The sequence below is a fragment of the Bactrocera neohumeralis genome, chromosome 6 (assembly GCF_024586455.1).
Source record: "Bactrocera neohumeralis isolate Rockhampton chromosome 6, APGP_CSIRO_Bneo_wtdbg2-racon-allhic-juicebox.fasta_v2, whole genome shotgun sequence".
Classification (NCBI taxonomy): Eukaryota; Metazoa; Arthropoda; class Insecta; order Diptera; family Tephritidae; genus Bactrocera; species Bactrocera neohumeralis.
In genome coordinates this window covers 35,516,811-35,529,489 of record NC_065923.1, presented here as the reverse complement: position 1 = coordinate 35,529,489, position 12,679 = coordinate 35,516,811, and the positions used below count along the sequence as shown (strand labels likewise).

Below are 12,679 nucleotides of genomic sequence, written 5' to 3'. Positions count from 1 at the left end.
GATATCTAAAAAACTGCGGGACTAGTTCGGGTATATACAGCTCAACTCAGCTCTGCTCCATATATATTTTATAGGGTCTCCGACGATTCGAACTGACTGTTACAAGCTTCGTGGCTCTCTTAATATACTCTGTGCAGGGTTTAATGAGTATGAAGAGTTATCTCTGAGATTATGTTTTACTTCCTAACAAAAAAATCAAAAGTTTTTGGATAATTAGCTAATATTTGAACCACTTTTGATTAGTTAATGGTTATTCCGGCTTAAAAGTATGAATTTTAGTAATTTAGATTAAAGCTATCTTGTTGAAATTTTGTTAAAAATTCGTTAAAATTGTTATCTAAAATCGTTTTTTTAAAGTCTTACATTATTTTCACATTGTATGCTTCCAAACATATGGTTTTTTTCACAACTGTATATCTCAGCTGTTTCTAACCACTTGCCTACGACTCACTGCTATCCGTTAAACAACCTATGCCCTCAATTTGAGCCACTCACATGTAATTTAAAACGACGAATCGTTTTTTACTTGATTTCCTACATACTCCATTCGCTGCGCTTTTATGTAAGCTTCGTTTTTGTGTAAGATTTTCGAATGCGATACGTGTATGTGTGTTGGTTTGCATATTTAAATGGCATGCAAAAATGGACACAGGGCCAAGTCGGAATTGTTTGTGTTTATTGCTTTAATCATTTCATTACATATTAGGTGTATCTGAATACAAAGCTCATAGGAGGTGCGTTGGCTAAGTTTGTTATGAATTAAAGCTTGAAGGTTTGGAAACGTTTTAAACGATTATGAATTGCAGCCTACTAACTTTGATCGGAAACTTAAATGGTATTTATGGCGAGTTTGTATTAATTTCTTGATGTGGGCTTCATCGCACCCTAATTAGTAACCCATATGATGATGGTAGTGTTTTCAGTTAAAATATATTGTATTTTAAATTCATTTTTGAGTTCTCGATCTGAAATCGTGACCACTTCCTTTCCTCGAAGAAGCTGCCCATATATCGGAACTAGTAATATCGCAGCACTATAGCATTTAGCTGTCATACAAACTGAACCATCAAAATCCACACCTTGTATGGAAAACTTTTGCATTTGACGAGCTATCTTAATGAAATTTGGTCTAGATTATTGTCTAAAGCATTACTACAATCTCCGATTATATTATACAGATCGTATCCCTGTAGCTTATAGCTGTCATGCAAACTGAACGATCGAAACTAGAATATATACATATATTCGAAACTAGAATATATACTTATTATACTCTTTTATGCTTTAAACAATAAACCTGTGAAGGGTATTCTATTTTCGTTGTTGCTGAAATTTACGTTTTTTCTTTTTTGAATTGTAATTTTGTAAAACTCGGATGTGTTAGTTGCTGTAATAATCACAATGCATTCATATTTGTCTGTTATGAACTTTGATTTCTCGTCAGATATCTGTTTTCTTTGTGAACTTTGAACACTTGAGCATACTTTAAACTGCTCTGCTTCACTCCATAAACACAGAGAGCAGACAACACGAATCGCTCCAAAGCGACGCATAAAAGCAAGTGTTAAAATAATGCCATATAAGCAGTCATTATTTGCATAATAACAAAGCAAGCCGTTTTAAAGCTGAGAAGAAATAAAATTGACAACAAAACACACTCACATATGTACATATCAAAGCCATGGCCATGGCGCTCAAACAATTATTGTTGACTTGCACATCTCGTTCAATTCGCTTCTCTTTCCATTCTCCATCTTGTCGCTCGCTTCGCTATTGTTGTCATTATCATTCAGCGGCATTAGTAGTTTCGCTTTTGTTGATATTTCACTAAAACAACAACGAAAATTATGAAAAATTCATTCATGATTCTAAAGCAATATCGAAATGCGAAAATTTTTTTAACTCGTCAAATAGTTCGATGCATTAAATCGCTTGGATTAAAGCATGAGTGAGCAAATATTATTGACTCTTATAAATAATTCATATTTCCTCTCAGTGAGAGCGAAATTATACGTTTACCTCAATAGACATTAAAAATTGTGAAATGAAATTAATAATATTAAAGAGATTCGTCTTATATGATGAATATATATTTTTATGTGCATATAAAAGGTGATCCATTTCGAGGTTCCCAATTAAAAAAAAACACAGAAACTTCACATTTAATGAGGAATGTTTATTACCATTCGAAAGAACATTCTTTGACATTTCGTTTTTGGAGATTATCTCCTTCAAATGTTGGCCGCGGTTACGTCTTAGATTATCCATCCGTTGAGCCCAATTTTCGATGTTTTGTTCGAGCATTTCGAATGTTAACTGGCGAATGACACGCGTGATGTTTTGCTCCAATGCCTGAATCGAAACAGGATTGTCCGCATAGACTTTCGACTTACCTATCTCCACTGACTTTACATATCTAACAGAGTAATATCACACGATCTTGGTGGCCAATCCACCGTCCTAAAACCGAAGTGTTCTCTCAATACATCCATCGATTAATGTGATGTGTGGGAACTGGCTGCATCTTGTTGAAGCCAAATGTCGCTGAGATCACAAGCTTCAATTTCAGACATCAAATAGTCGGTTATCATGGCGCGATAACGGTCGCCATTGACGGTTACATTCACACCGACATCATTTCTGAAGAAATATGGACCACTGATTCCACTGGCTCTCAAACCACACCAAACCGTTGTTTTTCTGGTTGAAGTGGCAGCATTTGATTTACTTACGGTTGGTCTTCGTTCCAAATGTCTCAATTTTGACTGTTTACATACCCATAGAGCCAGAAATGAGTCTCAACGCTGAACAAAATTTGGTTCGAAAACGTCGTGTCTTCTTCGAGATTTTCAAGAGCCCATAGAGCAAAGCGATATCGTTTGGGAAGGTCGAAGGGCTTCAGCATAGACACAAACTGTCCGGTTTCAATTTAAGATCTCGACGTAAAATGTGCCAAGTCGTTCCTTTGGCTGTAACGAATCTTTAATACCCTTCGCAGGTGTATTTTGTATAGCATAAAAGGGTATAAAAAGATCATTATGTTGAATTTGTTGATTTTGATCAGTTAGCTTGAATACCAGCTATAAGCTATAGTTTTCCGTTCTGAACAGTTTCTTCGGAAATTGTACTAATGCCTTGATTAATAATCTCCAAATTTCATGAAGATACCTTGACAAATAAAAGATCGTGTCTTACATGAACTTGAATTTGATCGATCCATTTGTATGGCAGGTATATGATATAGTGATCCTATCTGAAAAACTTCTACGGAGAATACTCCATTGGTTTGAACAATGAACTCATGCCAAATGACGTAAAGATACTTTGTCAAATTAAAAAGATGTCCATATAAGGGCTTGAGTTATATTTTATTAGTTTTTACTTTACGATATCGGCGGTTCCGACAATTGAGTAGCTTTTTGGTAAGGAAAGGGTGTATGCAATATTTCCGATCGATATCTCAAAAATTGAGTAACTGGGTGGAATACAAACAGATGGACATGGCATTCTGTTTATACCCTTTATATGAGCTCCGACGTTTCATTTGGGTGTTACAAGCATGTTGACACACTTAATATACCCTGTTCAGGGCATAATTATAATTAATAGGAAAATAAGTTGAACTCTGTAAACAATTGAATAAAATTCGAACTCGCCGGCATGATAATGGGGCCCATTAGTGCCGCTCAGCTGAGTAAGTGTTTTGTTTCGCCGCTTCTACCATTTGGCAGTCGTCTCAGCTGTTTCGGGCTGGTTATTAAAATTTATGAGCCACGTAGAATGACAGCAATAAAGATAAAGAGAATTTAGAGCTGACGCAAGTGCACTTTTTAAAAGATTTTTATTCACCAATTCAAGTGTGCTATCGCACAGATTTGAGATTTTTGTAGAGTAATGGCTTAATCGCCTCGTGTGTATGTACCGAACGAAAGCTTTTCGAGCCGAGGTAGCAACAAGTTCAAAGCACGAAAGTGAATATGAGCAACAGAAATTAACTTAAAACTTTGGCCTTTCCAAAGAAATTTTGTGTATGTTTTTAGATATTTTTGCACAAAATACTTTTTTATCAGAATTAAAGCGAATTACTCACGTTTTTTTGGGTTACAACCTAATATTTTCTTATAAATTCGATTGAAATAATCGGTGCCTAATGGTGTTCTAGTAACGGGCATCTAGTCTCCGTTAGGGTGATAAGGTTCACATCAGTTGTTAGCGAGGTCATCCAACAGTAGGCCCAGGAAATCGTAGGGAAAGGGATGTCGGATGTGTACGGTTTCTGGCCATGCAAAGAGTTGGTTAGAATCATTACGAACCGTATAATCGGAAATCGTTGTATTAGGGATCTGGAGGCTTGACAAAAATGTTAACCAATTTAAATAAAATTTAGCGTTAAACCTCAATATATTTAGAAAAACCACTAAACTTTATTAAAATAGTACCAATTTTACTAAAACGAAGAGTTCAAACAGTGATTGGGACTGGGAGAATGTTTGGACTGATTGCATTAACTTTTGAAATTACTCAAGTATGAGAACATGTTTCCTCACAATTTGATGGAAATAACTCACACATTGGCAGATAAGTTATTTTAGGTAATGTGTGTGAGAGAATAATAAAAATTATTATCAGTAGTGCATGTGAGCTGAGTTAATCTGTCGACTGATTTCCTGCATATTCGGCACTGAATTATGGTATATCCAGCATTATAAGTTCATTTAAAATTGCTAAGCTATCTTGGGAACTACGGACGAGTTTAACCTCATTGCATTTTTTTTTTTTTTGCAAGAAGACATTTTGATATGATTTCAATATATAGTCATTTATAGGTAATCAGTTCCATATATAGTACCTATACTGTGTTTGGGGGCTTGATAAGTCATGATCTGATTTTGACAATTTTGGACATGAGATGGAAAAACTTCAGACCACAATTTTCGATTTTTTTTGTAAGGGTATAATCCCAATTTTGTATTTCTTAAGAGGTCACCCCATGTAATAGGGGGAAAAAATCTAATCTTGAGAATTTAACGCGTTATTCTCAAAACTATGTTTTTCAAACTTTCATTCATCCTGTATTAAAAACAGCTTCACCGAATGACTCGAACTTTTTACAGTACATTCAGAGTACTTGATGTAATGATTTGAAATTTGTAGGGAACATTCAAGATTCAAATTATTATCAAATAAAAATTCCTAAAATTTCGATTTTTTATAACAAAAACAAGTGTCCCTCTCAAATCTCTTCCAAAATTCTAATTTTCAGTATATTCACTTGAATTTATGGGAGGCTTACATATTAAAACGCCGGTAATCCTTTTTGTTTCAAATAGAGGAAGTGCGAGCCCATTTTTTCGAGGCGTCGTACTCTGTTATTCATGTTCTTCGCAATATTTTCAATCTATGTAGAATGTATATTTATACTATCGAAATATATATGTTAATAAATGATAATAGACTTAAAGCTCTATCTCTTCGCTGGTCGTAGAAAAAAATTCTATAAAAACACTAAAAACAAATCGTCACATAGGACGATCCACTTAAGGAAGTGTTTATTTAGTCATGAATATCTATTTGGTTTCTATCTTCCTGAAAGTAATCACCCCTCATATATTGCACTTCTGCCATCATTTTTTCCAATTCTCAAAGCGCTTAAAAACTTAATTTTTTGTGATCTTATTTACATAGCTCCTCCTTCGTTTTAGTTTTTGCCTCCTCAATTGTAATGTATCGTCGTCCTTTCAGAGACTTCTTTATTTTTGGGAACAAAAAAATCACAGAAGGCCAGATCTTAGGGCTACAGTGGCTGCGGCACCATTAATATGTTGTTGTTTTTGGACAAATATTCATACACTTGTAACTTTAGGTGAGCAGTGGCGTCATCATGGTGCAAAAGGTAATTTTTGTTCTCCTCAAGATCATCTCTTTCAAATGTTGACCCGGCTACATCTCAGTTGGTCCATTCGTTGAGTCCAATTTTTTATGACTCGCTCGAGCATTTCGACTGGTAACTGGCGAATGACAAGCGTGATGTTTTGCTTCAAAGCCTACATCGAAGCGGGATTTTCGGCATAGACCTTAGACTTGACATATCAAATCCAATCCAATCGACTGGCACAAAACGTGAAATTATCTGCTCACCGAAGAGGGAACCGAGACTGAGAGAACACCTCTCAATAAATCCATTGATTGATGCCATGTGTGGGAAGTGGTGCTGTCTTATTGAAATCAAATGTCGTCGCGATTACGAGCTTCTATTTCAGGCATCAGATCTTCTTGGAACTTTTTAAGAACCCATAGAGCGAAGCAATGTCGCTTGGGAAGCTCGAGCTGCTTCAGTTCTGGCAAAAGCTGTATTTTGTACGCTTTCAATTTAAGCCAAGCCCTTCCATACGTCAGATGGAATATATTATACTCTTTAGCAACATGTTGCGAGAGTTAACAAACAAATTCAAAGGTCATTGCAGTTTAATTGAATATCCTTTTAAATGGCATGAAGATAGGAACAACAACAGTACGCATATGCAATAAGTGTAGAAACAAGTAGAATAAAAATTTAGCTGGTAACCTGTTGGCCGAATGTTTACATGTATGTGTAAGGTGCAATTTGCAATTTATTAAAAGAGCGCCGTAAAGAAAGTGTAGAAGTGTGGAATACTTAGCCGAAAGCAGTGAAGACTAGACTCGCCTAGCAGCGTTGAATATGTACATACATACCTGGACATATGTATCTATGAATACACAATAACCTCGTCAATGGGTTTGTCAACATTAGCGGCCCCTCCGGCGGCATCGCCGCGGGCAGCCAAGCGTGGCGTATATTATGGCCGTCACAACTTCATTGCAAATTGGTTGCAAGCCACAAGGGGTTCATGATGAAGATGTGTGCTTACATACATATGTACATAACCAGGTTGAAGCATACAAGCTGGCAGTGTAAAGCTGGTAGACACGTCACAGGCGGCGTGCCGACTTGTTCCGTGATGGAGCAATGAAATGAAAATGAGCCCCGTAAAACTGTCACAAGTTGGCGAAAACGTGATAAGATTGGAAATGTATCTACATGCAGGTTGTAATTTAACTGCGACAATTTGAACGCCGCGAATCATAATACGCAGATGTACATGTGAGGAGGCAGATGTTCCGGCATGATTGCAAATTCGTTAATGCCAAGTGTGTGACTCCATCAGAAAGAGATCAATTATGACATTTTATGATTTTGCTACGCTTTATTACTAAGAGATGGAGAAATGAATGAAATCTATAATTATTTATGTGCATATACATACAAATACATATGTACATCTACATACCCTGCAGAGATATTTAGAGGTCGTAAATAATCTCATGAATGAAGTAACGGATCTATAGGAAAGATGCTTGATTCTAACCAAAGGTAGTGGCACCCAGTAATGTTTTATGGTGGAAGCTTTCCTAGCTATACTCGCTAAGAAGCTTGAACGTGTCCAAAGAGCGGCTCTCATTAGCGTCTGCAGTGCATTACGGACTGCACTAACAATGATACTTAATACCATTATTGACATAGCACCCATAGACATTGCCGCAGGTGCATTGCTGCAACGGTCAATCTAATACAGGGAAGTTGAATACATGAAATGGTCGAGAGATTGCTACGCCGAACTATCTCCTGATTCAACTGCATCTCTGAAAATTTGGACCCATCCATCCAAATCCCATAGGCTACTCCTAACGGGTTTTCTTCTGCTTACAAACTGACCCGGGATTTGTGGTCGGTGAGCAGTTAAAGCTCTTTAGCGGATGGGTCAAAGTTAGGAAGTAAGTTTGGAGGGGAAGTCTCTAGCAAGCTTAATTTTAGGCTGCCAGCGACTGTAGTGATTTTTAGGTAGAAGTGACTGCTGTTAATGAAGCAGTAGACGTTCTGCCGCGAAGTGCAATCTCTTAAAAAGAGGTGAGCATTCACTCCGATAGCAGAACTGCAATACTAGGGTTGTGCTCACTAACTGTGCCATTAAAGTTAGTCAAGGAGTGTCTGTCCACCTTAGCAATAGCAACAAGCTACTTCATTATCAAACTCGCCTGGGTGCCTCTGGTCATAGCGAAATCATTGGAAACTGCAAAGCTGATGGAGTCACAAGTTAGAGCACACTTACTGCGATCACATTGGAGTGGCACTTAGTAGGTGTTGGTCGATCAGCAGTTGCTTCGCGACTTCGAGATCCTTAGGTAGATCGTTGAACAATGTTCACCTCTATTAACCAGCTTTTCCAAGACCGATGTTGAAACATTTAAGCAGTCACACCTTCGACGAAGCTGACGACATAATAGAAACGAATATTAGCCGTTCCTAGAAAATTCCTAATAAATCCATTAACTAAAGCTTTCGGACTTTAGGCTAGTAGCATTCTATCGTTGGAAAAGTTTTTTAAGGCATAAAACATTGCCTGAAATTGTATTGATTGCAAATAGTTGATTACTATCAAGTGTTTGGTTTCTATGGGTGTTGGGGATGGTGAAGGGTATTTTTCGATTCGGGTGAAATTATGTTACACGAAAGCTGGCTAATAAATTTTCAGAGAATCCTCACAAAATGCCAAATTTGCTCGCGATTTCGACCTTCACTTCCCTCTGGTTCACTTCTTTTATGATTTCACACAGTTTTCTTGTTCTTTCCTTGCGCCTGTCGATGAATTGATTTATTTGCTTCTGCTTAAGATTTGCTGCCTTCTTTTATTTATTCTCAACTGTTTCATTTCATTGGCAACTTACATACAAATGTATATTTTGGCAACTACAAAGTGTTACTCGAATTTTCTATTTATTTTCATGTAAAATTCGTAAGTAAACGAATGTTAATAATAAATAATGCTTCCACTCGCATAAACTCAATTTAATTGAAAAACAACATTAAACATCTGTGAACTTCCTACGCATGCAATGAGTCGCCAAATTCTATTCTACTGCATACCAAAGCGGCACAAGATTGAATAAATGTAAATTTTCCCTTAATTTGATTATTTGCATTAACCTCATTTCAAAAACTATTAAAAAGCACATAAAAATATAGCAAACAAATCATTTTAGGACCTGGTCTCGAAATTTTCAAACATTTCTACCAATGTGAGGTAGTAAAACAGAAAAAATCAAGTAAGAAAGTGGTGGATTCGGATGTAACCGAACTTTATACCCTCGGAATTTGCAGGGCTCAAGACTGGGAAATAATTTCAGTTGTATGTATATATACTACGAATCAGGTATTTTGTGAAAGGTTTGGTCTAATTACGTTACCATTTTTCTTTTTTTTAATATAACTCATACTCATACGCTACTATTCGGCATAAGATCTGATAGAAGCACGAAAACCATTATAGTTACTATTCGGATATGGGAGCATTGTCCAGCTGTCACCAGACTAAAGTTGAAGCATCTCGGTTGCCATACTTTCTACGACGATCGCTTTGCTTCATACCTAGGAGTTGTAGTCATCACAACAGACCATCTCTAGCTGTCCAAGATGGATTATTTGTGTTCTCACGAAAAATCTGCCTACTTATCTAGTCTAACCCAATCTAACTTATCTTAAATATTAGCCGATATATTCTTTATAAAAGCTATGGTTTATTGTTAGGGCTAGTATTGATCAGGGCCAAGTACACATTATAACCAAAAATATATGCTCTCTTATTTTCATTAATACATCCTACAGATTAATCGATATTTTCTGCAGAAAGTAACACATATGCCTTGTAGTCCACATATTCGGTAGCTGAGACTTGAAAAGTTACAATTCGATTTGGACAATTTTTAGTTGTGATACCACTCGCATATTTTTGCAAAGCTTGATTCCGATAACTTCGTTAGTGCTTGACTTTTATATTGTAATGTGGAAAGGTCAGATGTCGTACCTGAGTTATAGGACGGCAGGCAGTACCACTGAAATTGCCAAACTATTCATAGTTTCTCTTAAATACTTAAGTTCCACTTTTGCTGAAAATTTTAATTCTTCTCATCGGTTTCCTTAGTGAATTATCACAATTTTAGTAGCTTTCAACATAACTGTTATATGAGGATCAACCTGGTTATCACCCGATTTTTCCCCATTTTCACTCTGAATAAGGAAGTATTAGAAAGACTTATCCAGAGCAAGTTTAGTCGATCTAGCTAGCTTAACTTGCTTTGTTAGCTACTTGCATAAACGCTAAATTTAGACGTATTTTTTCAAAACGAACTCGATGCCCTGTCCCAAATTACTATCGAGCGTATTGTGTGAACGATTAAAGCTCACCGTCAACAAACTGATTGCACCTCATCAGTGTGGCTTTAGGCCTGGAAAATCAGCAACTGACCAGATATTCACCATGCGCCAAATCTTGGATAAGACCCGTGAAAAAAGAATCGACACAAACCAAATCTTCGTCGATTTTAATGCTGCTTTTGACAGAACTAAAAGAAGCTACCTTTATGCCACTATATCTGAGTTTGGTATCCCCGCAAAACTAATACGGCTGTGCAAACTCACGTTGAGCAATACCAAAAGCTCCGCCAGGATAGGAAAGAAGCTCTCCGAGCCTTACGATGCTAACAAAGTTTCAGACAAGGCGACTCCCAATCGCTGCTGGAGAAAATAATTCGAGCTGCAGAGCTGAATGGAGAAGGAACAATCTTCTGTAAGAATGTACAACTGCTGACGTACGCCGATGATATTGTGGTGCAGAGGCATGGACGACGACGTCATCTGATGAAGTATATATGGTCACCTAAAATGCAAAATAACGTAACATCACTTTTCATAAATTTACAGGCAAAGTAAAAACGATATATTAGAAACCATTAATATTGAAACAAAACTTGAGTTTTGGTCATAAAATGGTTATATATTGGTTATAAATTGGTTATCATACACTCATATTGAAACAAAATTGAAGGTTTCGTTATAAAATGATTATATTATATAATCGTATTGGTTATTATATCTGACAACAACTGCGGATATCGGCAGATATTATTTTCTAAGACAACGCTACAATATCCGAAGAAATTTTTCAGATTGGACCACTAGATCTTATAGTTGCCATACAAGCTGAGCGATCCATATCAAGTTCTTACATCGAAACAGCTTCATTTGTTCAACTTTTAGCTTAAATAAGTGGCTTTAGTGAATTTTGAATTGTCAGCAACCCAAAAATAATTTCAGTTTTTAACTCATTGTGCCACTGTGTGGCTACTTCGCACGCTAAGTATTTAGTAGAATGCCTTTTAACATGTTTATTTAACTATCTGCTATTCAAATGTGCGTAAATAAATAAACATTCCATGCATAGATATATGTATGTAAATGTATTTACAGTATGTATAATTGTACAAATATATGTGCATGTATGTAGGCTGCCACAAAGCTTCCAGATGGAGGCATGAAATTCGCTTTGATTATTTCCCAGAAATCCATTTGTAGAAATAAAATAAAAATTAATAGCGAAACTCCTGAGACATGGGAAAAATATGGCAGAATAAATAGACATCACTTTAGCTATTTATAAGTGTCTAAACATTTAATCGTGCATTGTGAGTGTGTGTGTGTGATTACAGACAAAAGTCTTTCGCGCTGTAGGTTTTCACAGGTGTAACCTAACTTATTTCGCGAGATTGCAATTTTGAAACAAATTGTAAATGTACCGTTAGAATATAATTAGTATGTACATATGTATTTATGCATGTACATTTGTACATTTGTGTTTCATGCCCAACCAATCTAATTATAAATTAATGTGCACTAAAAATTATTCGAAATTTAAGTAAATAAATATATTCTTTTATTTGTTCTATAAAGAATTATGCTTATTTAGTCATTATAAAAGAACTATATTTTGTCGTCATTAGAATTACCGATCATTAACGATCGAAACGATCGATGATGCTAACGATTTTTCTAGTCCTCGAAACACTTTTCATAAGCACTTTTTGGGATGGACTTCAGCTCTTTCAGCTCTTTCGGCTATTTCTATTTTATCTCTTTGATCGACTGAAAAGGGGTTCCACGGAGCGGCAATTGCAGTTTGGGCAACAAGAAAAAATCACACACACACACAACAAAATCTGATGAATACGGTGGTTTATCGATAGTACTGATTGTTTTTATACTCCCGCAACAATGTTGCTAAGGAGAGTATTATAGTTTTGTTCACATAACGGTTGTTTGTAAGTCCTAAAACTAAAAGAGTCAGATATAGGGTTATATATACCAAAGTGATCAGGGTGACGAGTAGAGTCGAAATCCGGATGTCTGTCTGTCCGTCCGTCCGTCTGTCCGTCCGTCCGTGCAAGCTGTAGCTTGAGTAAAAATTGAGATATCATGATGAAACTTGGTACACGTATTCCTTGGTTCCATAAGAAGGTTAAGTTCGAAGATGGGCAAAATCGGCCCACTTCGAAAATGGCGGAAACCGAAAACCTGTACAGTGTCATAACTAAGCCATAAATAAAGATATTAAAGTGAAATTTGGCACAAAAGATCGCATTAGGGAGAGGCATATTTAGACGCAATTGTTTTGGAAAAGTGGGCGTGGCCCCGCCCCCTACTAAGTTTTTTGTACATATCTCGGAAACTACTATAGCTATGTCAACCAAAGTCTACAGAGTCGTTTTCTTCAGGTATTTCCATATACAGTTCAAAAATGGAAGAAATCGGATAATAACCACGCCCACC

The 12,679-nt window shown here is 36.4% G+C and overlaps 1 protein-coding gene across 2 annotated transcripts in view; it reads left to right on the top strand.

The window, feature by feature from the left end:
• LOC126762990 (four and a half LIM domains protein 2) overlaps nt 1-12,679 on the top strand; it is a 253,696-nt gene that overhangs the window by 109,719 nt on the left and 131,298 nt on the right. The window lies entirely within an intron of this gene.